The sequence below is a fragment of the Aphelocoma coerulescens genome, chromosome 3, assembly GCF_041296385.1.
Source record: "Aphelocoma coerulescens isolate FSJ_1873_10779 chromosome 3, UR_Acoe_1.0, whole genome shotgun sequence".
Taxonomy (NCBI): Eukaryota; Metazoa; Chordata; class Aves; order Passeriformes; family Corvidae; genus Aphelocoma; species Aphelocoma coerulescens.
In genome coordinates this window covers 109,871,578-109,898,009 of record NC_091016.1, presented here as the reverse complement: position 1 = coordinate 109,898,009, position 26,432 = coordinate 109,871,578, and the positions used below count along the sequence as shown (strand labels likewise).

The window sequence follows — 26,432 nt, the reverse complement described above, 5'->3', positions numbered from 1 at the left end:
CCTTTGAGAGACACTATGCAGATCTTTCTGTAACCCATTGGTCTGTCCCAGACCCTCTGTAACCCATTGGTCCCCCACTGATCCCCTGTACCCCTATAAAAGGAGGTCCCCTGGCTCTGTGGGAGAGAGAGCTCGTCCCTGGCTTTCCCCTTCACTGGAGGGGACCAACAGTAAAGCTACCTCTGTGCGGAACCAGCCACACGGGCCTTCTCGTCTCTCTCTGGTCTGGCTTGGCCTGGAGGTGCCCTGCAGAGCTGAGCTGAAAGAGCTGATAGCTTCTGCAAGGGTCCCTCTGCCAGCAGCTGAGAGGAGGACACTGGGCTTGGGAAGGCGATTCCTTTCGGGACCATCTCTCCGGACCGGTCACCTCTTCCTGGGTCAGAGCTACTGACCCCACCACCAGCTGTAATAAGATAGGATATCTCCATACTGAAAAAGCTAAGGCTTTCAAGTGTGAGAACAAAACTTGGTTCATGGGTGGCTTCTGAAAAGTGTGTTAAAATAAAGCTTTATTCTGATGTTGGTTTGATGTGAAGTATAGGGCTTTTGGAGTCTGGTTAGTTTCTCTGGTATTTTTTCCATACTTCCTGTTTGGGCAATTAGTATATGTGACACAATCTGTATAAATAGAAGAAGGGTCTAAATAAAGCAGCCTACGACATCTAGAAACAGAATGTTTAGTTTGTTGCACCAGCTATGTTTTGCTACTCATATAACTATTCAGTGCATTTTTCAAAGATCCTGCAAAAGTATTCCCTCTGCAGTGCAGAAGTGCAGTTACCTCAGGAATATGAAATGACTTCTGGTCTTAAACATCATCGTCTTATGAACAAGAATTGAAATACGAGGTACAACATAAACTCAAACACACAAATATCAGATGCGGTCCCTGACCAGTTCTTATGGTAGAAGAAATCTTTTCTCTGGAAGTAGTAAACCCCTTTAGTTTTAGCAGTTAATAATAATGAAAAGAGGTAAGTGATGCTTTCTGAAACTGGTAAAATGGGCAATGGTAGAAGGAATGCCAGTGTTTGCTAATACATCAGTTCCTTACAGGCATCACCACTTTGTGTTTATGAGCAGAATCAATGAAGAAATAAAATAATTCTTAATCTTTTAAGTCATCTGCTGTAGGTGTTAACTGATGTAAGAACATCCATTATTCAGTATAATTCTTGTAAACTTATTCTTCAGATCAGTAGTGATAGGCATTTGTTTAAAGTATATTATCAGAATGGTAATGACCTGCTGTGTGCTCGTGTTCGTTGTGAAATGAAGCTATTATCTATCCATGCTGTATTTCTCCAGTGTTTCATAATCACACATTGGATTTTCTTTCCTCACTCTGTCATAGTCAGAGTGAAAATATGTGATCAATCGGAAAATAGCTTCTGTTTCTTAATTGTGCTTTTTCTCCATCTTCTGCAAACACATGGGAACATTGTGACACTGTCCAGTTTGTTCTGGATACACTGCCTCAGTTGTCATGCCACAGGACATGAAAAGTGATGACATATGTTTGAAATGGCATTTGGTCAAGTCACTGAGCAGATACCTGAGCAACCTGTATTATTTCCTTTCCCCTCCCTGACTGAAAATTCTTGCTCTGTTCTTGATTACCTCTGTGTGTTAAGAACTGTAGTAGGTAGTGATTAACAGGTAACTCATGCAAATTGTGGCTCATTATGCAGTTGAGAGAAGATGGAGTGGGAAAGAGGAGACCAAACAACCCAAACAGAATAACTGGTACTTGAATTACGGACTTTGTGTATTTATGGTTGTCCTGACCCGTTCCCTTATACTTGAGTAATCAGACATTGTCATTGTGTAACTTCAGCAGACAATCCTTGAACTATCAGTGTGCTCAGTTAAGGATTTTCTGTTAAAGGGAATCTTTTGCAAATGGAAATATTGATTCATTTTGCCAGAGAAGTTCAGAATACTCTATCTCTGAGAGCCTGAGGGATTCCAGAATAGGATTCCTGCCAGATGCATGCTGGTTGGTGGATTCTTTAGATGCCAAGAAATCTCAGGAGGCAGAGGGAGAAAATGGATGGTAGCCTCAGTTCAGCCAGACAGTTCTCATTAAAGGCTCAGCAGTGAGCCTTCCCCTGCAGCAACTGATTGCTTAGTCTGCTCTGTCAGCATATTATTTTCTAATGGTGAAGTTCTGAGCTTGGGGTTCTGGGTTGACTCGTACAGGAGCAAGTCCTGGTTTTGTGATGCACATTTTCTGAAATAATCTCTTGTGTTAGTTGTAACAGCCTGAAAAGTGTTTGCAGAATTTGAGATTGGGAGGTTCTTTCCAACCTCAACCAGAGATCACCCTCCAAGCAGGGTTCAAGCAGGGGAACCTAGACCCAGTTGTCCAAAACTATGTCCAGATGGCTTTTGAATATCTCCAAGGTGGGAGAGTTGTCCTAGGGAACTGTGTTTCCTGCTGTGTGGAGAGCACCTTCTGTGTTTGAGTTTGTGCCTGTTGCCTCTGGGCACATTCCTGTCACTGGGCGCCATGGAAAAAAGCCTGGCTCCATCCTCTATGTAGCCTCCCTTCAGGTATTTACACACATTGGTGAGATCTCCCTGAGCCTTCTCTTCTCCAGGCTGAACACTCCCAGCTCTCTCAGTCTTTATAAGAAGAATGCTTCGGTCCCTTATCTTAGTGGCTCTTTATTGGATTCTCTCCAGTATGTCCATGCCTCCCTTGTACTGGAAAACACAGCACTGGACCCAACATTCCACATGTGGCCTCCCCAGTGCCCGACAAAGAAGATGGGACGCCACCCTCTACCTGCTGGCAACACTTTGCCTAATGCAGCCTGGAATGCCATTAGTCTGTGGTAAGAGTGTGTAGCTGGCTTCTGTATGAAATAGGCTGTTTTGTAAGTACGAGGAACATTCCTTCTGGAAAGTAAACACCAGAGTGTTTTTCTTTAAGAAAAGCCATTAAGCTGCTTAAGTCTAGCAGCTTCAAAACAATCCCAATTTACTTTCGTAGAAGTGTTTCTAGCTGTGTTATTTATTTGCCTGGTTTCTGCATCTGAAGCTATACTGGTTTTAGTATGTTTGATTTTGCTTTTATTATTTTAATTCTAAAGCAGTACCTGAAAACACTTGCAGATTTCCAAAGATCAGGTCGCCTTTTTAGTATTAATGGGGTTAAAGAGTTGTGGTCAGTGGCTCGATGTCCTAATGGAGAGCCGTGATGGGTGGTGTCCCTCGGAGGTCTGTACTGGGACCAGTACTAAGGGATTGAGTGCACTCTCAGCAAGTTTGCCGATGACATCAAACTGTGGTGTAGCCAACACTGCTGGAGGGAAGGGTTGCCATCCAGAGGGACCTGGACAGGCTTGAGAGGTGCGCCTGTGCAGACCTCATGAGGTTCAACAAGGAAAAATGCAAGGACCTGCACCTGGGTCGGGGCAATGCCATGCAAGTACCGGCTGGGTGGAGAGTGGATCGAGAGTAGCCTTGAGAAGGACTCAGGGATGCTGTGTGATGAGATGCTCAGCATGAGCTGACAATGTGTGCTTTCAGCCCAGAAAGCCAATCATATCCTGGGCTGCATCACAAGAAGCGAGGCCAGCAGGTCACGGAGCTGATTCTGCTCCTATGGGACCCTACCTGGAATGCTGCATTCAGGTCTGGGGTCCCCAGCATAAGGACATCAGACTGTTGAAGCAAGTCCAGAGGACCATGAAGGTGATCAGAAGGCTGGAGAACTCTATGAAGCCAGGCTGAGAGAGATGAAGCTGTTCAGCCTGGAGAAGAGAAGGCTTCAATGAGACCTTAGGGCACCTTCCAGTACTTAAAGCAGGGGCCAGCAGGATAGCAAGGGACTGTTTGCAGGGGCACAAAATGATAGGACAAGAAGAAATGGCTTTAAGCTGAAAGAGCAGAGGTTTAGATTAGATACAAGAAAGAAAGACTTCCCTGTAAGGATGATGAGGTCCTGGAACAGTTCCAGAGAAGTTGTGGATGCCCCATCCCCAAAAGTGTTCAAGGCCAGGCTGGATGGAGCGCTGAGCAATCTGGTCTAGTGAAAGGTGTGTCTGCCCATGGCAGGAGGATTGGAACTAGGTGATCCTTATGGTCCCTTCTGATCCAAGGCATTCTGTGATCCTATGAATTGTTCTTCCACAGTTCAGTCCCTTTCTGGTTCCTTTTGATTCTTAAAAATGGAAGAACATTATGGGCCGTATGTGGTTGGTTTCATTTGATTTGTTTTCAGTTCCTTCATGAATGGAAGCTAACGCTATGCTTGTGCATTTGAAATTGGCAGATTGAACCAATCATCTTGGGCATAAATTTGACTTCTTTAAAGATAATTTTCTTAGCATGTCATGAAAATTGGAAGCTAAGTGAAGAGAGTTCCGATCACTCTAAATCCATGATGCTTTCAAAGCCTTTCACCCGTGTCTTGTGGACTTGATGTGTCCTGCAGGCCAAACTTTGCCATTCTTTTGTACGCTCAGGATTCCCTTTCAGTAGCCGGACCTAATGGTTGCAGTTCTTGTGAACTGGTGCAACTCCTTGCTGTTTTCCTTCTGCTTGCCTCTTCTGCCTCTATGTAGAACATTGTGTGGTGCCTTGGCCTTTTGTGTATGAACTACCCTACCTTTCCCTGCTTTTCAGTGTGAAGGGTGTGTGTTACAGTACAGATACTGCAACGTGATGGATCAGGCAACGAGGCCCGTGGAAAGAAATATAATGGACCAATTCTTGATAGATGTTTCAGAGATGTTTATTTCTCCAGCCGCATGGCCGGGGCTCTGCCGAGGAACTGCTCAATCACGGGACCCGAGGGTCCTTGCCCGCGCAGGGGAACACAAAACAACCAACAGGGAACGAGGCTGACCAGGGGCAGGGAAACCCCGTGCCTCCCCCCAGGGCCCCTCTCCCAGGACCACATGGCAGGGGGAAGGGACCCCAACACTTCACCCGTTTATTTTTAACAAAAAGAAATTTAGAACTTAACATTGAAAACAACTGGATAAACATGAGATAACAAGGACAGTTTCAAAACAAAACAAGCCACCCTTCTGAGTCTTTAAATATCCACACAGATTCTCCGGAACATCTTAAGGCTGACAGAAGGGAGACAGGACTCTCTGAGCATGCTTTGTGGGGAAACTGAGGCAGGAGAGGGTTTAATTCTTCCCTTCCCCTTTTCATCCCCCCCTCGGCATCGGAGAGGAGTTATAGGGAAAGGGAATTGTATAGGGAAGCCATGGGGTAAAAAACGGATTAGGAATAAACTGGGGATGGGGTAAACTTAGGAAAGGGTTCATATTGGGTACAGGGTAAAAGGGGAAAGTAGGTTGTGGGTAGGGAAGCTGCTGCGATGGATATTGTTTATAATTTTGTCCATAACGACTGCCTTTGACTGGAATACCCCCCGGCCCAGTAATATTTGCTGCTTGTAACCCTTTTTTACCTTGCACAATTTTGAACTCCACCACCTCTCTATCTCCCAAGCTTGGGACGCATTTTTCAGGGTTATTCTTTTTAATAGCAGTTCTAGGAACGAATATGTCTTGCTGGTTGTCACATCTTGTTATAAAACCATAATTTTGTTTAACATTATACCATTTTTCTATTCCTAAAACCTTAGCTACAGTGATTTTTTCCTTTTTCCAAGTGGCTGCTGTTTTCTATCTCGCTGTGTTCCTGGTTTCGGTTTCGCTTGCTCCCGTGTTGTGGAGCTGTTGGGGCTGCTTGTGCCTGTGTGCTCTTCCCGGGGTCGCATTCGGGGCCGCACGGGCAGCCACTCAGCTCCCCGTGTGCAGCCACTTCTGCTCTCAGCTGTGCTGCCTCTGCCTGGCACCGCACCCACGTCTCGGCCAGGCCCCCGAGCGGCAGCCCCACTGCGCCCTGCTCCAGCAAGCGTCTCGGCTAGGTGCAGCTCTGCTCCTGTCCACTGCTTGCATGCCGCCCCTCTCGGTCGCGCGTTCCCGGGGCTCGCTCCACCACGCGCTGTGCGGGGCCAGGCGGGCACCGCTGGGTCCCGCCGCTCCTGCCGTGCCTCGCCCTGCTGCCGACACTGCAGCTCGCACTGCTCCGCCTGTGTTCAGGAACTGCCTCGCTGCTGCTCACAGAGCGCTTGGTCCATGTGGCCGAGGCCTCAGTCCTCGAGGCAGGCTTCCCTTCACCAGGACACAGCTGACATTGCTCAACAGTCTCGGTAATTAAATAATATTCATGAAAATATTCTTCCATTGGCATATATTTTCACTCAAAAACTGCGTCCAAACGGTCTTCCAAAAGTCTTTGGTAAGAGTTAAATCCCAAGAAACATAGAAAAAGTTCTTAAACAACCATGCCAGGAAGTGTTTCAGTTCCTTTTGAGCTTGAATTAAGCTAAAATTTACAAATCGTTGTTCAAGAATCTTTTCAAGTTTAAGATAAATGTTCATATGTGGCTCTGAGAGCCAAGAGTCTTTCCATGGTTTCTCCATAGTTTAGATACGGAATAGCAAAACAAAAACAAGAAGAGAAATCCAGTTTACTCTCGAATCAGTCGCTGTCCTTAGGGATTGGGGATCGTTCTGCTTGCATTATCCACCATTTGTTACAGTATGGATACTGCAATACCATGTAGACAACGAGGCCCGTGGAAAGAAATATAATGGACAGATTCTTGACAGATGTTTCAGAGATGTTTATTTCTCCAGCCGCATGGCCGGGGCTCTGCCGAGGAACTGCTCAATCCCGGGACCCGAGGGTCCTTGCCCACGCAGGGGAACACAAAACAACCAGTGGGGAACGAGGCTGACCAGGGGCAGGGAAACCCCGTGTCTTCCCCCCAGGGCCCCTCTCCCAGAACCACATGGCAGGGGGAGGGCCCCAATAGGTGTGTTCATTTTTTTTTTTTTTTTAATTTGATCTGGTGATATTTATCTGGCTGTTTTGCACTTTATGCTCTTGTGTCTGCTCAAGTCTGGGCAGAGGAAGGCCTTTTAAGCTTCAGATAGGATAGAATTTTCTGTATGTCTCTTTCAGGCTTTTGTGTTGGATGATATAAATTAGAGAGCCTGCTACTTCCACATTATTTTAATGCTCCTGTTCTTTTCCAGGGGATTAACTGCTCTCTCAAATACAGGATGCTGTCACAGCATCTATCAGAATATAATTTCCTTTAGGGATCTTTTAAAAGATCATTTTGAGATAATCTTCCTTGCTAGGGTATCTTGATTGTGAAAAAAACCAGACAAACAAACAAATAACCAAAACCAAATGAAAACCAAAAAACCCCAACCAAAAAGCCTCATCCCAGAACTAAGCCCCAAACTTCCCAAAACAAACAACAACAAAATGCAAATCCTTGGGCATTTATTGCTGTTTTATAGTCTGACAGTTCAGTATTCCAAATTCTAATAAGAGGGAAGGACAGCATGAAAAGCAAGTTGGGAACAGGATCTCTTGACTTAATTAGTGTATATGGGGACTTCAGTACGTGCTGCTATTTTCTACCAATATAGTTGTGAGGTTTTTTTTAAATCCTTGTGTCATGCTTTCTGACTAAATCTTAGGGGCAGAGGTGATTTAATTTCTCAAAGGGAACTAGTAGCTTCACCCTTTAAACATCATAGGCTATTTTGAGGATTACCTGGCTGCAGTAATGAAAGATGCTCTATTATTTATGAAATGTCAATCTTCTTGCTGTTTGAACTAGATAAATACAATTAAATATGATTTCCAGAGATTGCATAAAGAGAGTGTTAAATCCATAGGAAACATTTCTAGATAGTAAGAGAGCATTTGTGTTCCACTGGAGCACAAAGCTGTCCAAAACATAGGGTGCAGAAATTCTACTGATCAACTACTAATGTGGAATTAAATGAAACAAGTGTACAGCTTCCTTTTAGATGAGCTTAGATTTAGAAAGAGATTGATTCTTCAGGATCTGTTGGTATGAAAATGTTAATTGAAAATCGAAGGCTTTTTTCTGAACTGGAGAATATCAAAAGTATTTTCAACTAAATGTGGGGGGTTTTTTGTTGGTGTTTTTGGGTTTTTTTTTCCTTTTCTCCTTAGAAGCAAAGAAAGTTTCTGTATTTAAGTGTATTACTTTTGTTTTTATTTTTATACCCTTTAGTAGATTAGGTAGACTGTGAAGAAACCAGCAGAAGTAAGGAGTAGACTAGAAACATTATTCCATTTCTTCCTACACTGTCTTCTCTGAGTTGCTGAAAAGCAGAAAACAATACGAATTTTGTCAACAGATTAACATTTCTGGAAGAGCCTTTGTGAAGGAAGAAGCCTTCTTCTATTTTCATGCTTGTCTGTCTTCCTTTTTCTTACTTGTGCTCATCGGGGCACGTCTTATGAGAATCAATGTGTGGGTGCAGTTCTGCTGCAGAGTCCAAGATCTCTGCTTGAGGAGGCGGGACAAAGCTTCTGATGGAATGTAACTCAGGTTCTGAATCCACAACTTCTCTACACCTGTCCTCCAGATATATATGAATAATTGGGGCTTTTTAAATGAAAATTTTAGAAATAACTTGCCTTACAGTGCATTACTGTCGATGTAGCTTTTGGCCACAAGCTTTGTATCCCCATTTGGGATGGTGCTGAATCAAATTATAGTTCTATTACTAGATTTGCATCTTGCTCAGTATTTTTCCCTATTTATGGAAGTTAACAAATCCATTATTCTAAGCATAGTCTTTGGATTTCTGCATTTCTTCAGAAATTCTGTCTGCTTTCTTGCAGTCCCTGCTTTCCCAAAGGAATTAATAAGAAATGCTACATCTGGCTTTTCAAGGAGACAAGCATGTAGAGTAAAGGCAATACATATAGAAGGAAAAAAGTGTGGTTGAGAACTTCAGCTCAGTTCAATTTTTTACACTGCTTTCTCTTTTTTTTTTACATTTAATGATGTGTTCTGTGACTGATTGTAAACAACTTGAATACACAAAATATTTGAACAATCTGTAAATTAGAAGACAGGAAAAGATATTGTAGGTTACGTCTCTCTTACCAAACAAAGGTTTCTGAATTTAGTGGTGCTAAAGGCACATCCTCACTTGAAAATATTTGTTTGCATGGATCAGGAGATAAGGGAGCTGTAGAATGCCCACCCTCACAGCATAGCTGAACTCCTAATCAAACAAAGTTTAACATATGGAATGTGTTCAAAACTGAGTACATGACTATAATGTGAAATCTTTTCAGCAAATGTAACCTTGGTTTGACAAGATTGGAAGCATTTAAAAGAAATTTGAGTAGTACTAGAATGTTATGACACAAAAACAGCTCCTGTGGGTGTGTCTCATTCCTGTGCTTGAGTTTGTCTTGCCAGATCATCAGTATCTTGACTGGCTCCCACAGCTGTTTTTCTTGCCTATTGCATCTGACCTCTTAACAGACTTTAAATTACAAGTACTTTAAATACAGATGTCTCTTCATCTATGTACTGGACAATTTTTTAGGCAGAGTCCTTTTCTCTCATTTTGAAAAATGTGTCTTTGGTAAACAAGATCCAATATAGAATTCTGGAAATGGAGGCTGAAAGGGATTTGGTGGTTTATCTGGACCTCTGATCAAAGTCAGTTTAAACCTTTAAAAATAATTTAAAAATTCTACACTGTTTCTGGTCTTGTTAGGCAACCTGTACAGGTACTTAACTATGCTTGCAGTTAGGTTGCCCTAGAAATTAGCCCAAGTTTAGCCTGAATAACCTGTGGTTTGAGCCCCTTTCATCTATGTAGAGAAGTGTATTCCCTTGTGTTTGCAGGAACCTTCTATTTATATTGTCTTCTTTCAGTCCAGTAAACCCTGAACAAGTCTATTTAAATCTCTTCTTAGGTTGTGTTTTCAAGGCTTCTTTCTTTTTTTTTGTGTAGCGGCTTTTGGAATTCTTCCAGCTGTTCTATGTCATTTGGAGATGTGCTTCTCAAAACAGGTTGAGGTATTTGTAATGCTAAGCAGAGTAGAAGGCTTATTCTGTCTGTTTAGCAATGCTGTTCCTTTCCATGGATCCTTTCCTGCTCTAATGCTGCCTAATAGTTGGTTTCCATTACAGATTTTTATGGTTGATTATTTACAGCCAAAATTGTGCTTTGGATGTAATTTAATTCGTCTCCTTTTGAGGTTTTTAAACTTTTCCTAATTTTTTTTCCAAGGTTTTCTGATCAATGGTGTGTTTGCAATTTTTATAATGTAATGTCTGCTTGAAGCTTTGTGTATTTACTGTTACCAAAATATTTAAATGTTTCCTGTTGTTTTCATAGGTTTGAATTAGTGGAATGATATCTGATACATCCTTATAATTTGATAGTATTTCATTAGTACTTTTTTTGGTACAAATTGGATTTTGGTTGGTGTTCTCCAGCAGCCAAAATGTTAGGATTAAGACAGACTAACTGGCTGTATGCATACCTGTATGTTGTGGTTTAACTGTAGCCAGCAACTAAGAACCATGCGGTACTAATAAAAAAGGGAGACAAAGAGGGAAATAAAATTGGAGAGAAACAAGTGATGCATGGTACAATTGCACATTGACCGATGCCCAGCCTGTCCCTGAGCAGTGATTGGTCCCTGGAGCCAGTTGCCCCCAGTTTCTATCCTGAGCATGATGCTCTATGCTATGGAATATCCCTTTGACTAGTTTGTCACCTGCCCTGGCCATGTTCTCTCCCGGCTTCTTGTGCACCTCCTCACTGGCAGAGCATGAGACACTGGAAAGCCCTTGACTTGGAGTAAACACTGCTCAGCAACAACTAAAACTTCAGTGTATTATCAACATTATTCCCATTAAATCCAAAGCACAGCACTGTGCCAGCTACTACCTAGGAAGAAAATTAACTTTGTCCCAGCTGTTCCTCACACTGACTGTGCTAAGGATAGGTTTGATCATGGATGGCAGTCATGCTCATGTGGCAGGCCACATCTGTTAGTTGCAGTCATATAATCAAGTTGTACTTGTTCTGGACAAGCTTTTGATTCAGTTGCACTGTTTACCTTCTAGGTGTTTTTATAAATACATACTGTGTAAAAAGCCTACAAAACCCTTCATAGTATTTGGTTTCAAGTTCAAGGGTCCATGATTTTCTGAGTTCCCCTTTCTACTTTTAGACAAGGTCGTAAAGAAATGTAGCCCTTTCTTTCCAGTTTGAAGAAAATCTTACCCCCATGCTAAATTTTTCTCAGTGGATAATTATTAAATAGGACTAAGCATAATTTAACTTAATATCTTGTAGATTTTACTTGTATTTTGATTTGTCAACTCTTACTTCTCCAGATTGTTTCTGGACCTTATCTTCTATTTGTTTTCTGAAATTGTCCATACTGCGTTTATGATTTACAGGCTACTTGATTTGCATGTTTTTGAATGCATTGTGAATATTAAAAAGAAAGATACCTCAAAAGCAGCTTCTTGTGATTTGCTCTTAAGCTTTGAGCATTTGTTAGAGGGAAAAGGCTGCTGTCAATTGTGTCATCTACTGTTAGGAAGCTAGTAGAAATAGGCTCTTTCTGGGTGAAGGTGTAGTAACTGCACAACTCAATTATGGTTATTAATGATCTGAAAAAGACACTAATAACCACAGAATCACAGAATGGTTGAGGTTAAAAGGAGCCTGTGGAAGCCATCTGGTCCAATCCCACTGATGAAGCCAGGCCACCTGGAGCATATTGCCCTGGTCCATGACCAGACAGCTTTTGAGTATCTCAGAGAAGGGAGGACTCCACAATCTCTCTGGACAACCTGTGCCAGTGCTCAGCCACTCTTAACAAAATGTTTCCTGCTGTTGACGCAGCACCTTCTGTGTTTCAGTTTGTGTCCATTGCCTCTGGTTCTGTCACTTAGAAATACTGTAAAAAGCCTGGTTCCATCCTCTTTATACTTTGCTTCAGGAATTTACATAAATTGATGAGGTCTCCCTGAGCCTTCTTGTCTCCAGGCTGAACAGTCCCAGCTCTCTGAGCCTTTCCCCACAGGAGAGAAAGTCCAGTCCCTTCATTATCCATGTGGCCTTTCAGAGTGTCTCCACTATGTCTGTGTTTCCCTCTTGCTGAGGAGGCCAGAACTGCACCTGCTGCTCCAGGTGTGGCCTCATTGTGCAGTGCTGTATAGGGAGTATGTGTTGTCTCCCTTGAATCAAAACTTTGACAGGTTTGGCTGAATGAGGCAGGTAATAGTGTTTTGAAGAATTTCAGAACTAGCAGGAAAGAGTAAATGGACAAGAAAAGACAGGCTTGGTTCAACACTGAAAAAGCCAACAATACATACTTAAATGGAGGCTGTTTGACTGTGTGTGCAACATGATGGCTTGAAATTAGGAATGGGATCTGTATGTCATGGACGACCTCCAAGAGAAGCTTCATAAAGCAAACTATGTGAAATGGAGAATAACAGGGAAGACGTAGTGTTGTTACATAGATAGGGGATGTGGTGTCAGTCTAAGCCCAGTGTCAAGGGCTTCACTTCACAAGGGGTACTGCACATTTGTTGTGGTTTTGGAGAAGATTAATTAACAAAAAACAATAGTTGTGAAAAACCCAGATGAGATATTGTGGACATCTGAGTTGGGTGTCTTGAAGGGGAAGTTAATTAGAAGAGATGTAATACTGTAACCTGCCTAAGGCTGCTTGTCTGCATAGAGAATTTCATTTCTCTTGTACAACAGTGGGGAGGAGACTGAGAAGGGATCTGGGTTAGAAACCTGGATTTCATGTTCCTGTTGCTGAGAAAAGCAGGAGTTATGATTATCCTGTTCAACAGGACTACTCATTTCTAAAAATAAGTATTTTTGTTTGTGGCAATTTCTTGCCCGAAGCATGTACCTACTTTTAAGGATATACCTAGTTCTAGCTATGAATGGAGATGCATATGAACATCATAGAAAAGTCAGCTTATTAGTTTTTTCCTCAGGAGGAATGTAGATCCAAATTGCTTTTAAAATTCCACTTTCAAAAGGGGCAGGCGTTTACGTCTATCTCAGTTCATAGTAGATATATAGCTTTTAATTTTCTAAGATGTTGCTGGGGCCAATACTAGAAAAATGCCAAGAAGGGTTTCAGTATCCTTACTAAAGAGAAAGTATTCTGGAAGAATTGTAAATGCTAGATGTCAGAATCTAAAATGGTTTCCTGCTATAAGGAACAAAGATAAAGAAAGCCTTCTGGAGATAAACTTTTAAAGGGAGATTTTTTTAGTTCATTTTGGCTTCTGATGTAGCATAGACATAATATTTCTATGGTTAAACCAATAAGTTGTTTAATTAAATGTATTTCAAAATTAAGATTGGATGCTTTTGTGGAAGATTCCAAGAGTCAGAAAATTTTTTTTTTTTTATTAAACTGGATTCTGGTAATCACTTTTTATTGATTGTAATCTGAGTGGTTTTGAGCTGTATTCCTGGCATTAGTTCTTGTTATGTCTGCCTGGTTTTTGCCTTTTTAATAAATATCCTAATGGAACTCTCGTTCTTTTGCTAAGAAAGTAACATTTGTCTTCTAACCAGGTATTTTCTAGTCTGAGCTACTGTGCCATGTAGTTCTCACAACTGCTTTCTATGTATCCGTTCCTGAGAAGGGTACTGTATTAAGCAAGCCATGGGTTTGATCCTTTATGTAAAACCTAAAAATTGCCTAAGAAGTATCAAAATCAGTAGCAGTGAACAAAAGGTATCATGACTAGTTTCTTCTTTTAAAGACAGGGCTAGGTGGAGGTAGAAATTGTTTCTTCCCATGAGAGCTTGCTTAGGGGTTAAGGGACTGAGAAACCGCTGAAGTGTGGCAAAAGGAGAATTGCAGAGGGAGCTGCAGATGCCCAGGGCTCATTAAGGGGCTGCAAGGCTGTGATGAGGAGCTGGGAACAGGCAGCCAGTTCTCAGAGGAAACAGGGAGAGCTTCTGAGGGACTGGGGTAGTTGAGCAGAGTCTGCTGCTGTTCAGAAAATACTAGACTTGGCTGGAAGTATGGATCTGTCTGCCAAGGACACAATGAACAAAGGGAGGGATGTGCTTTTTGTTCTGCCCGCCCTACTTGCTCTCAGATTTTTCTGGTAGGAATTTAAGCTTCTAGTTCTTGTTCTAGTGAAGTGTGTGTTGTTTTGTTTTATTGTGTGCCATGTTCCCACTCTTTGTGTCTGTTCTTCCACCCCCCCCCCCAAAAAAAATCCCCTCCCCCCCCCCCCCAAAAGCCTTTAAAACAATTCCCAAAAACTGCATAAAGAGGAGATGGATGTGAGAATCCAGACACATAATTTTACAACTGTGGCTAACTCTGGGTGCTTTGCATAAGTCCTGTCCTTCTTTGACTAAGCAGTTTGGGTCATTCACATGTGGAGGCTTTTTTGCTGAAGTTTTCCCACAGCAAATCATAGTGACTGTTGGAGCATAAGGTTATTAAAGTGAATGATTTTTTTTTTTTTTGATACCTTTCTTCTCAGATACTGCCCTGTCATTTTCCAGTTATTTATTTCAAATTATCTTTACAAATGTTTGAATATTTAATAAAAATGATCATTTTTTCTACAATCTCTGCCACCTGTACTAAAAGTTGAGATGACACATTTGCTCTTATAGTTACAAGCCTCTGCAACTTAAAAACATGTATTTGGGAGTAAATAGTTTTGTAGCTAGAGTGGTAAGAGAAATCTGAGTTAACTGTGATGTTTACAGTGCAACAGAATCTGCTATTTAAATTAACATTTTAGGAATTAAAAGTTTGTGTGGGAGGTACATGTTCCTACTATTAAGTTAAAATATTGGGATTTTAAAGTGAGAGGCTTTTAGTACAATTCCATAAATGCAGCAATGTTTTATAACTTGCTGTATGGAGATATATAGATACTGTACAGATGAAACTATATGCAAAAGTGTAACTATTGCATTTATCCCATGTAGCAACATCTCAGTTGTGCTCCAGCATTCATTGCTGCAGTGTAATTTCTTTCAGTAGGGTCTGCTTCACCCTGCATTGGTGGTATTCTTTTGTGCAACTCGCCCCTCTCAAAAGTCCTAGGAAGGATATGGATTATTTGAGGAAAATTAACTTGTTTTGGGACAAAGAACTGCTAAACACTATTGTTTTATACTTGGAATACACATATATTATGATGTGATGGCAAGCTTTAATAAAAGAAATTGCTTTTTTCTAATTTTATCTTAAAAATTAACAATTAATAAACTGTTATGTTAACAAATAAACTCAATAAATTCATAGAATGAGGGACATCAAAATCTGACTCAGCCTCCTGCTCAAAGCAGGGTCAGTGTTGGGGACAGATGAGGTTACTTAGGAGGACTTTTTCCTGTTTGGTATGGATAACCATTGCCATTCTATGCCTTCTCTTTCAAGCTGATCATCAGCTAGGAGTAGATCTATATAAGGTCAAAGTGGACCTTGAGAACAACAACCTACCCTATGCTCATCATTCACATTGAATTAAAATTACCTGCATTACCACTTCATAAAACATCTCTGAGGCTAACAAGACAAACTGCAAAGCTGTGGGCTGCTTAACAGCAGTTCTGATAGTCTGAGGCTTCCCTCTCTGCCTTGTAAACCTGGTGTCATGGCTTTGCAGTGTGATTTAGGCCATGATGAATAACTATTCTTTTGGATTAAAATATTTGTTTCTTTATTCTTACAGTCGTAGATTTTATAGGAGACATATATTTTCACTTTTTTATACATAGCTGCATTCACAGGCTTTATTGCTTTGCTGTTGAAATAATTTGAGAAACTAATTCAGTCATTGCAGAAGTGCAGTATGTCTGTATCTTGTGAAAATAATCAGTTTAGGCTGGAGGTGTGCTAATATGTTCATGATCTCCTAAAATACCTTCTCTGGCAAAGGCACAAATAACTTAGGGGTACACTGATGATTTTTGGGCTGTGTTACTGATCTTAATTTACTAACAGCTGAAGGCTAACCTATGTACTGCTTTCAATTGTAATAGAAATATCTGATCCTTATGATAGAACCTTCATATAGACTGAAAATACTTCAATTAACTATCAACTGAAAGGTTTAAGACTACTGTCTTTGGTTATTAAGTATATAATTCTCTATGAATTGCGACAGGACTGCATCTCCCTCTTGTAGTCCTTTACACTTTGATGCTGCTTCAAGTAGAATGTTTTTTCTCATGATGACTTCTGTTGTTTCTTTTTTCCCCATCCTTTTTCAGTCTACACTTGTTATCTTTGCATCTCCAGAGATCAAGTATGACAAGGTTCTGGCATTCAGCTGAAATCGCTTGAACAAAATATGAATCTTACAGTCTGTTTGCTTGTTTTTTATTCTGTTGTCTTCTCACAAGACTGCCACCAACCTTTTTCTTCCTGTTGCCTCTTTCTAATTAGAATGTGTGTGCTGGGATAAGACTATATATGAAATGGTGTTACAGCAAACAGTACTTGTCCCTAACACCCAGCAGAAGTTTGAAAAGCATTCCATCTTGAAATTTTTTTCCAACTTACGCCATTGTCTAGCAGAGAGCTACTAAGTTGGTCAAGGGTCTGGTCTTATGAGGAAAGGCTGAGGGATCTGGGCCTGTTTGGCCTTGAGAAGAGGCAATTGAGAGGGGACCTCATCAATGCGTATGAATATCTGAAGGGTGGTTGTAAAGAGAATGGAGCCAGGCTCTTGGTGGTGCTAACCAATAGCACAAGAGACAATAGGCAGAAACTGATGCACAGGAAGTTTCACCTGAACATGAGGAAGAACTTCTTTCCCGTGTGGGTGACCATGCACAGGAACAGGTTTCCCAGAGAGGTTGTTGGGTCTCCCTCACTGGAGATACTCAAGAAACATCACGACACAGTCCTGAGCCATTTGCTCCAGGATGGCTTGGGCAGGGAGGTTGGACCAAATGACCCACTGTGGTCTCTCCCAGCCTGACCAATTCTGTGATTGAAATTTTCTGAGCAACGGAAAGGCCTAAACAGAATATGCTTTCAGACTAGTAATGTCTTCACAGAATCTTTTCTCAGCTCTTCCAACAGCTAAAAGTTGGAGGAGAGTGATTACCAGCAGCACGAGAGCGTTATAAATGATTGAAGAGCAAGTACTCCAAGTATTCAACAACAATTGAAATTTGTTACAATGAGGAGTAGACAATCCCCAAACATATTAAAACTGTATTTTTTTAAGGCATGTAAACCAGGACATGCACCTTTAACTGGAATGTTTCTTCAAATTTGGTTTATAATGAAAGTACAGAAGGAAGCTGAACTACAGTGACGCTGCCAGGCATTACAGTAGTGAATAATCAAGTGTGTTCTGTGTGCTCGTGTTACAGATTAGTTTGTCTTGACTGTTATAATATATGTGATTTTTCAAAGTCTTGACATTCCTGGCAAGTGCAGCGTAGGAACTTCTGGATGCATTCTAAATCTGTGGCTGACTGGCAATCACACTATTTTTAGGCTTGAAGACTTACAGTGTAGAATTTCACATGCTTAGAATAAAATTAAAAGTTCTCTTCTATCTGAAAATTAGTGATTTTTATTAACTTGAACACAATTTATGTTATACCCGTTCTAACAAAAACTTGTTTTGGGGAGTAGACAAGTTTAGTGTTTAGGTGTTCTTATAATAGTAACCATAAAGCAGTTCAGCATAAACTAAAATCAGAGAAAACTACAGAACCCTGGGAGTCTAAATGAAAAGTATTGGTGTCTTTTTCTTCCATTTTGACAGTTCGTTGAAAGGGTGCAGCCAGAAATAGATATATGATGTGAGTTAACTTCTGTCTTTGTGGCTGATGCCATCATGAGGGTTTGGGCTTTTATGATAACGGGACATTCTTTGATTACTGCAGTCTGTTATGGAGGGTTGGATCCACCTGTCTGGAAGAGGTGAGGGAATCTTTGACAGCAGGCTGACCAACTCAATGAGACTGGTTTTAAAGTGAAGGACTTGAGGGATTGGGTCCAAAGTGGCAATGCTCACATCATCACATGCAGCTGGGGAACATGAGGAACTGGAGCTCCTTGTGCAGCCAGAAAGTTACTATATCATAGGAATAGCTGGAATGTGGTGGGCTAGCTCATGTGACTTGAGAGTTGTGATGGATGGCCATAGGCTGTTTTGTAAAGATAGGGAAGAAGGTGAGGAGGAGTTGTGCTCTATGTTAACGAGCACCTTGAATGTGTAATAGCCATCTCTGGTGATCATGGAGGCCCTTTCGAATGCCTCTGGGTCAAGCTCAGAGGTCTTGTTTCCAAGGGGAGTCTTACAGCAGGCATCTGCCATTGACCTCCACACCAAGATGATAAGGTCAATGAAGCAATATTTGGGTCACTTAAGCAAATTTCAGGTCAACAGAACCTGGTTCTTATGGGTGAGCTTGGGCATATGTTGAAAGAACCATACAGCAGTTGACATGTCATCCATCAGGTTTCTGGAATGCATAGGGAAGTGCTTCCTCATACAAATGTTAGGTGTGCCAATGAGGAGTGAGGCACTGGTGCACTTACTGCTCACAAATGGACAAAACCTGTTTTGTGTTAGTTAGTGATAGCCTTGGTGGCAGTGATCACAATGTTGTGGTTTGGGATTTGGCTGAGCATGCTGAAGGCTAGTACTGAGAAAAAAACTTTGGAGTTGAGAAGAGCAGACTTCAGCTTACTCAGAGCTTAGTTGAGGGAGATCCATGGAGGATAAAGGAGCTAGCGGGTGCTGGGAGTTTTTCAATAATGTTTTCCTGGAAGCGCAAAAGCAGTTCCTCCCCTTCAAAGGCAAGGGGAGTAAGCAGAGCAAAAGATCCCCTTGCCTTAACTGTGAGCTTCTGAGTGTGTTCAAAACCTAAAGAGAGGTGTAACAGAGATGGAAAAGTGGATGTACACCTGTTGAAAACTACAAAGACAGTGCCAGGGTGTGCAGAGATGCAATTAGGAAAGCAAAATATCTCTCTCTATATAATCCTTCTGCAGATTATCACAAGTCAGATGAAGCACGTGCTTGGGAAAAACCAGCATGGTGCTTGACAAATCTAATTGCCTTCTATGACAAAATAGCCTGCTTGGTTGATGGGGAGTGAGGGGTGGACATTGTCTACGTGGATTTCTCCAAGGCTTTCGATACCATTTCCTGTGGGCTTTTCCTAGAGAAACTGATGTGTGATGGCCTAGACAAGTGATTTGTGCGGTGGGTGGGGAAGTGACCAAGAAACTGCTCTCTCAACCTGGTGGTGGTAGATGCCTCTTCTTCAGACTGGCAACCTGTTCCCAAATTGGGTCCCCAAGGGCTCAATATTGGGCCCAATGCACTTAAATGTCTTCGTAAGTGATCTGGAAGATGGAATGAAACTGAGTGGAGAAGTGCACACTTTGGAAGAGAGCACCACCCTGCAGAAAGACCTGGACAGGCTGGAGGAGTGGACTGACAAGAACCTTGTAAAGTTCAGCAAGGGCAAGCCTAAGGTCCTGGGAAAGCAAACTCCGGGAGTGCAGCACAGACTGGGATCTACCGGTCTGGGGAGCAGCTCCAGGAAAGGGACCTGGGGGCCCTCAGGGACAACAGCTCAAGAGTGAACATTGTGCTGCTGCAGCAGAGAAAACCAACATGATGCTGCTCAACAGGGGCAGCACCAGCAGAGAGAAAGAAGTCATTGTCCCACTCTATTCACTGATTGTCAGGTCACATCTGGAACACTGCATTCAGTTTTGGTCCCTGCTCTGCAAAAAAGGATGTGGGCAGGCTGGAGAGGATCCAGAGAAGGGCACAAAGATGATAAAAGGACCGGGTAGCCTGCCATATGAGGAAAGGCTAAGAGAACAGGGTTTGCTCAGTCTTGAGAAAAGAAAGTTCGGGGAGAACTTATCACCATATTCCAATATTTAAAAGGTGGCTACAGAGAAAATGGAGATTCCACAGGATTCCTTGAAAAAAAAGAAAAAATGAGGTGTAATGGGTACAAGTTACTCCTGGGAGATCCCAGTTAGACATAAGAAGAAAATTTTTCACAGTGAGAACAATCAAGCATTAAAATAATCTCCTCAGTGTAGTGGTGGATTCCCCAATATTAGACACTTTCAAGACTGTGCTTTTGCCAGGAAAGGTTGGATCAGGTTGATTCTAGTGGTCCCTTCCAATTTGGTATTCTATGATCCTATAATTCAGTTCAGTGAATCATAGTCTATAATGGGTAATCTATACTTCATCTGTAACATGTAATCTGTATCTATAACTTGCTCATGGAATGCTCTTGTGCACTAGATGTTTCTGTGTGTGTTGTGTAGATGGGGCAGTCAGAGGGATGGAAATAGTTCTGTAAATTTAGCAACTTAATATCAAAGTTCTGTGGATTTATACAATGGGAATTTGAATGCCTAGAGAACAGCTGTATAAATAGGAACACTGCATTTGTGGATCTTGGTTTAAACCACCTGTTTGTAATCATATGATGAGTCTGTGATAGGTTTCCCAGGCTGTTGGAGTCCACTTCTCTTCCTTGATTCTGCCTGTCTGTGCTGGCTGTTCAGTGGTGTTATGGTGAATTGTCTAATGTGCAGTAGGACCTTTCCCGCTGTAATCAATAATCTTCTATACATAGTAACATGTATTTCTTGCTATGAACAAAAAGTTATAAACTATATCTTGTAAATTACTTCTTTAACTGTTGCTCTAAGTTTAACAAACTCTGAAGTGATAATATTTGGCTTTTAATAAATACAGAGTTTTTCACTGTAAAATGGCTAGAATTAGGATGAAAAAGAAAATTGAGCATATTTCCTAATTCAGAATTGTACCAGTCATGAAAAGCACAAATCAAGATGAACTCTCTTCTTAGTCTCTTTTTTGTACTTCAGGTTTAAAATTCATAGACGTCTCTTTAGAATTCTCTTGTGATTTTTGTGTTACCTGTAGATAAAAGAACTTACGTAATAAAAATTTTCACAAAGGAAGCTTTGAGCTGGCAAAATGATTGCAGATGTCTTCTTTGTGTGTAACTTGCAGTCTCTAGACACTTCTGCTAGCAGCAGAAGATTTTGTTCATTGATAAATCAGTGTTGCAAAAGATGTGGGAGTGTGAAGTTCATTTGTTTGGACACCCTGTTTGTGATGAAAAAAAAGTGGTCTTAGCCTGCATAAAGAATGACTCATTATGTTTGGTCATATCCCTACTTGTACGAAACAGAAGAAACCAGCAGTATGAGGAAATTTCCAGATAGTGAGTATGAAAAGCGTTTGAATGCTGGGAGAAATTGTTGAAGTAAGGTTGATTATTATTTATTTTCTTCAGAGAATCTTAAGTGGCTTTTCTCTATTATGTAAATTCAATGAATTGAAGGTTGAGGTCTACAGTGAGTTCTAGGAAATGTAAGAGAGAGAATCACTCAGGAAGGTAATGGAACAACTTGATGAGGAATGATAGACAAATGGCAGTAATATGGGTATACATATAGGTGAATAATTCATGATTTTAATCTCATTTCTCAAAGGATAATTGATGAACAACCTGAAATGCCTTATTCCTCTTAGCATTGACATGAAGACTGCCTTTTAACAGAAATATAGCATCTTCCACTAGCATATATTGTGATTAAATCTACACAAAAGTATCTATTAGTGGACTTCATACAACATATTGTGAGGGACAGATCATATGATTAATTTGTCTGGAATAAAGTGAGCCGTTCTGATTTTTAAAATTTATTTTTAATAAATTGTGAGGTAATTTGATTGCACTGGGCATTTAAAGGGAAATTTTTGAAGGGTATTAGAAAATGACAAACATGAAGAGCAGGGAGGTGACAAAACAGAGTGCCAGCAGTTCAGTGGCTATGATACACCAAAAGTGCAGCTAAGGTCAAATATGCATGAAATAGGATCAAAACAGTATCCCAATAAATCAAAAATTTAAAAAGGTATGGGTTATATAAATACAAACGTGTTATATGTACAAACATTCTTGGGGAACATAGTTACTTCCTAATTTAAAGATTATAAATGTAGCTTTGCGTAATATAGTTTGCCTGTGGTTGAGTGTTCCATATGTGATTGTGCCATGACTTGAATTGTCATTAAGTAGTTTAATTTTTTTTTTTTAGGTTTTCCATTGCTAATTGGAAGCATGAAGAATGTTCCAAAAATAAATGCAAGGCTTTTTCATAATGGGTTCCTTGTGTATTGCATATCATTCTTTTTTGTGGAGTATCTCAAATTCATCCCCGGAAATAGTCAATAGTGATCTCACATGCAGGAGAAAAATCTACACAAAAATAGAAGTTACCATGCTCTATTCCTGTGTCAGGCTTTATCACTGAGCAAAGAAAATGGATCTACCCACAGGTTTTCTCCTGACTGAGAGCAGGAAACAGCTGACTTAAATCTCTGCGTGTGTTTCTGCAGGACCGTATGACAAATACTGTGACAGTGGTGACGTTGATGCATCATGTGGATGTTATATACATCGGCATGCACTGATTAAAGGATGCAGAAGATAGGAAATTGTAGCGGTGCTTTAACTTAGCTGGGGGATGGGGATTGGACAGAAATGAAACAAGTCATCTGAAGGGATAGGTCTTTTCAGGTTAAAGGAATGTTAAGCATTGGAGAAAAGCAGGCATGTCATTTAGGCTATGCTTTAAGCGAATCAGATTTTTTCAGAAATGGTTTTATTTGTTTCAGAAATGTTTTATTGTGGCCATTGTGCCGTTTGAGATGTGTGTCTGATTGTAAGATGGTGTAAATAGCTCAGCAAGGTATAGGGCTGCAGTGTTGGTGCGGGTCTGACCAGCTGTGGGGCTTGCAGTTCATTCAGTACCCTGCTGAAAACAAAGAATTGTTTGATTCCTTCCTAGAGGCAAAGCAAGAAATAGGGTGGAAAATATAAATACCATCATCCCCTCTGATAAAATACCCCTCTGTAGGGCATTTTGTTTTGAAAATAGTTTAAAAGAAAATGCAGCTGCATTAGGTTGTTAGCACAAACTCCTAGCTTTCCTTTGGTCTTGGAATCATTAAAATACTTAGTTTCTGTAACTAAATTTGATTCCTGTGGCCTTTTGTTTTGCACTCTCCTTGCAGGGAGTTGGGTTGTTTATTAATCTGCTGGCTGCTCTGTGTACTGATTCTGGCTGCACAACCACCTTCTCAGCAAATCATATCCCGTATGTTTCCCAGCTGCTGCCATTCTTAACACATGCAGAAAATATCTCCTGGCTGGCTGAACACAAGTTCCAGCTGGTATTACCTCATGACTGAGCAAACCTCCCCTCTCTCTCCTGGCAGTGTTGCAGCCACACCGGTTCTCTGCCTCAGGTGGTGTCTCAGGGCAAAGATGTGGGGCTGCAGCAGAGCCTGGGGGGCTGAGGCAGCTGGGAATCTGCTCCATTCAGCCAGGAAGGAGCGAAAGCTCCTTCCCCACAGAACGTGGGGATGTGCATGGGGCACGAGGGGGTGTGTAGCTAGAGCAGGGTGATGAGTGGGTGAATGGAAATAACAGCTCCCTCTTATCTTCATCCAAGATGATACTTGCCAAGTACCGAGTTAACAGCAGTGATAGGTTTAATGATTGACCTTGCTATTATTGTTTTGCTGTCAGAGAAACTTGTTCTGTTAAACTACCTGTGAGTTCTCGTATAAAACTTACTGGTCCACTGAAATAGAATTATTTAGTCCTACAAAATATTTTGTATCTAGCAGTTCTAGTTTACCATTTCTAAACCATTATGACTATTAGGCCTGTCCTTTAAAATAGCACTTGCAGTAGTCCCATTATTGTCAATGTTGTGTGATATTTTTATTTCCTTAAAAATACTCTCAGAAACTACTAGGAGACCATTTTCTGACTCAGTGGTCTATGGGTTTCTGCTGGTTTGCAAAATTAATGATACTGGGCACAGTTCTGGTGCTTGAAGAAAAGTTACTTATGTATCACATAGAAGAAAGAGGAAGCATAAAATTGCTTGCGTGCTGTGATGCTGAAACATCCTATACCTAGGTAAATATTATGTAGAAAAATGAGTGAACAGATGAAAACTCACAGCACCAGCATGTCAGCTATTTGTTTTCTGAGTTATGAGTACTCATTTTTGTTAGAAGATCTCAAGATTCTGCTTCCTTCATCAAGGCTTTGTAAGGTAGATTCCAGCATCTGCTTGTACAGATTTTGTGTTGTGAAGCTGTTAGGCTTTCTTCTTTGTGTTTTTAAGTGCTCTATACTACTGTCAACTTTCTAAAATGCAAAGGTCAGACTTTGTGCTCTTATCTGCATTGTTTACTGTTATGCTTCCAAGTGATTGCAGAAACAGGGGTTGATATGACACAGTGTGGTTTTTCAAGTGAGAGAGCACTTAGGTGACCCCTCATGTCTCATCTTAGTTTAACATTACAGTTTTGGACATAGTCAACTTCAGCTCTCAGCTTTGAGATTTCTAGGGGATCAAATCAAGTTTTTTATTCCCACCCTTCCTAGTTCTGTGTTCCTTTTGGAGTCTTACACGAGGAGTATATCGCACAATACGTTTCTTCCGTTCCAGGGAAGACGTGAAAGCACCCTCCCTCCTGCCTGTCTTCTGTTGTAGATGTTTCTCCAATTTATGAGAGTCTGAAGCTGGTCTTCTTGTCCTTGAGATGTTCCAGAACTGAAGAGAGCAGGGTGAGAGGTTGGAAAGCAAGAGAATGTGAAGTTAGGGAGCACGTAGAAGGTCTGAAGTGGTTTTGCATGCATTTTTGGTGAGAATATCTGTGTTGCATTTGTCATGTATTAATGTTGCATTTGGAATATAGCCTGTAGCTATAACTGGAATGATCATTTAATTTAGCTTGGTAAAGATTTACTTTACCAAGCCATTATGTTGCCATTAGATGGCAAAACATCAAAATACATTAGTAAAGTGATAATGTCAGCAGCTGATCTGCAGTAAACAAACAGTCAAACGGTCACAAATGGTTCTGGGACAATTGAGCTAATGAATCCTCATGTCCCCAGCCTTGTGTGTTTGTATGCAGGAAACCCATGGGCCTGGATGGCGTTTTCTCTACTGGCTGAACAAACCCAGTGTGGGGCTTCTGATGCCAGGGTGTGGGCCTGGTGTGGACCAGCTCAGCAGGGCTCAGCACTGCAGTGACGGCAGGCCGAGCAAGTGCTGCTGGAGGCATGTGCAGCCCTCCTGCCCTGTGTGGTGTCAGGCTGTTGTTGGATCTAAATGCTGGAAAACTCTACCCACTTGTTAAATGTGCCTTAAAATGGCTGTCAGACCCAAAAATCTTCAGCTGAGGGTGGAAAATGAATGGAATAGGATAGCCAGATTGCTTATTACCAAAGCATGATGGTATGAATGTTTCCTTCTCTGGAAATGGGCTCACAGACAGTCTGGTTTTGTCTTTTTAATTGTTGTTTATTCCAATGCATTTTGGATCTCCACTTGAAGTAATCAGAAGAGACAGACTAGTGTGTGAATCAGAGGCTTCTGAGTGGCTCAGAAGGATTAATATTGCTTGTATTTTAGAGGCACACACACTCTTGAGTCTGTTATTGTTTATGTTATAAAACTAATCCATTTTCTAAGAAATACCAATTACGTATATCAACAATGCATCCATAATACAGGAATTGTGTAAATAGACATCTCTTTTTGGTGTAAAAACATTAGATTGGGGCAGAGTAGCTTACCTTGTGGCTCTCAGACATTCAAAACTAAGCTAGTTCTAATTGGTATTTTTGTTGGCTTGTGCTGGATGCTTGCAGAATTTGATGTTTAGCTGTGACACTTTGGACTTCTTTTTTTTTTTGATGAACATTTTTCCCTTTGAAGTTTTGTAAGCAAGTATTGTATGTTCTAACTGTATAGAGTTGAATTTCTCTCTGTGAACAATGCAAACTGATTATGATCATTAGAATTTAAAAAATTAATATAGCTGGATTTTAATAAGAATTCAGTTCTGGCCCTAGATGCAAGAATTTAATTTTTTTTAGAGTTGTTTTTTTTTAATTTGGCATAATCTGTAGAAAAGCAAACCCAGGCAGCAGCTTTCAGCACAGGGCTTGGGAAAACTCAGAGACTATTCTGTCACCTTTTCTAAAAATCAATGCAGTATAATGTTACATGGTGTCTAGATCTGCCTTTTGAAACTGAATAATTACGCATTTAAAGAAAAAAGAAGTATTTTTTCCTAACATAATGGAAGAAGTAGATCTTGACTCGACATGAAGCCTTTATTTCAAGGCTAAATCTGTAGTATGTGCCAACTAACTGGTAAGAAAGCACCCTCTGTTGATTGGTTTATTTAGCTTTCTTCCAGCAAAATAGCATATTGTGCTGTTGTCCTTCCACTGCATGAGAAGAGCCTAAAATAACAGAAGCTGTTATGACATCTCTCAAAGCCTGCCTTTGTCAAGGTCACAGTTCTATTTTTGCTGTATTTTGTGCAAACAAAGATAGGTATGGTAGGAAAAAATATTTTATAACTGAGATGCTGAGTCCTCCAAAAGTGTAAAATAAAATAGAAGTGCAACTCCCAC

General features: G+C 41.0%; 1 protein-coding gene across 3 annotated transcripts in view; it reads left to right on the top strand.

The window, feature by feature from the left end:
- MBOAT2 (membrane bound O-acyltransferase domain containing 2) overlaps positions 1 to 26,432 on the top strand; it is a 95,312-nt gene that overhangs the window by 29,240 nt on the left and 39,640 nt on the right. The window contains exon 1 of one of the 3 annotated variants that reach the window (XM_069011557.1): positions 21,052 to 21,134. The exons of the other annotated variants lie outside the window; for them this stretch is intronic. The gene's annotated coding sequence lies outside the window, so the exon portion shown is untranslated. Of the gene's footprint in view, positions 1 to 21,051; positions 21,135 to 26,432 lie in introns of those variants that run through there. 3 annotated transcript variants of the gene reach the window in all.